Source organism: Chrysochloris asiatica, unplaced genomic scaffold (assembly GCF_000296735.1).
Source record: "Chrysochloris asiatica unplaced genomic scaffold, ChrAsi1.0 scaffold00191, whole genome shotgun sequence".
In the NCBI taxonomy this organism is placed as follows: Eukaryota; Metazoa; Chordata; class Mammalia; order Afrosoricida; family Chrysochloridae; genus Chrysochloris; species Chrysochloris asiatica.
Genome location: NW_006408709.1, coordinates 3,020,662 through 3,021,732, shown reverse-complemented (window position 1 = coordinate 3,021,732; position 1,071 = coordinate 3,020,662). Strand labels below are relative to the sequence as shown.

The 1,071-nt window shown below is 34.0% G+C and overlaps 1 pseudogene; it reads right to left on the bottom strand.

The window, feature by feature from the left end:
* Positions 1 to 339: 339 nt before the first annotated feature.
* LOC102829124 lies at positions 340 to 816 on the bottom strand (annotated as a pseudogene).
* Positions 817 to 1,071: the final 255 nt, after the last annotated feature.

Genomic DNA, 1,071 nt, shown 5'->3' with positions numbered 1-1,071 from the left:
CACACTCAGAATTTTCTATTGTTTTGCTCTGCTACGTTGTTTGTAATGAGGGCAAAGTGGGAAGTTCAACTAATTTAAGAATATTTAATCTATTCATAAACTGTCTGAATCAAAGATTTTTATTTATTCCTCAGCCAATCACAAGTGGTTTCAATTTACAATGATTTTTACGGTAAAGAACATTTACAATTATTTTTACAGTCTAAGTCAACTTAAGAAATAGTTACAGCCTTAAGTTATGGAACATTATACTTTAATATATCCACTGACTGAAAAATATAGAACATCACCATGAAGGTGTTCATCACAGGTGGTCTTTAACAATGAATGGATGAAGCTTTAGTGGGCTTTTTCCAAAAATGCTTTGCAGCACCTAATACACTGCTGGTACACAGTCTCAAAGTCAGAGTCATTCCCACAATAAGAATCTTCAATAATAAGTTGCTTTTATGGATCATAGTTTCTAAGTAGTTCAATTTTAGCTTTGCAGTTTTTAACTTGATTACCTTTTCTATTCAAATCTCTTAGATTACTTTCATTCATACATAGTATATAATCAAATGTGGCAAAGTCTTCTTGGGTAACGTGCCGGGCAATGTGACTCATAGGAATACCATGCTTCTTCATGCAACTTTGCCCTCGATAATCAGGAGGGTTTACTATTTCATATGTGGATGTTGCTGCACTATCTATCCTCCACTTATCTAAAAGGTTTTGATTAGTTATAAGTTTTCTGAAAACTGCTTCTGCAATGGGTGATCGACAAATGTTACCCAGACATACAAACAGCATGGACTTGGGAACCTGCTCTGTCATCTTCGTGAACTGAAACGTACAAATGGATCAGAATCACCAGCAGGAATCTGCTCGCCTAAAGCTTTACTTTTATCTTTGTGAACATATATATAGTTATGATGGATCTATGAAATGTGAAATTAAATTTTTTGTCCTGTTTCCTATTAAATCAGGTAAAAAAGGCACTGAAAATTTTGCTATATGATAATACCTATGCTTTCTATTTCCTACATTGTGAATATTTGAGTACAGAGTGAATGCCAGCAATTAGGACAC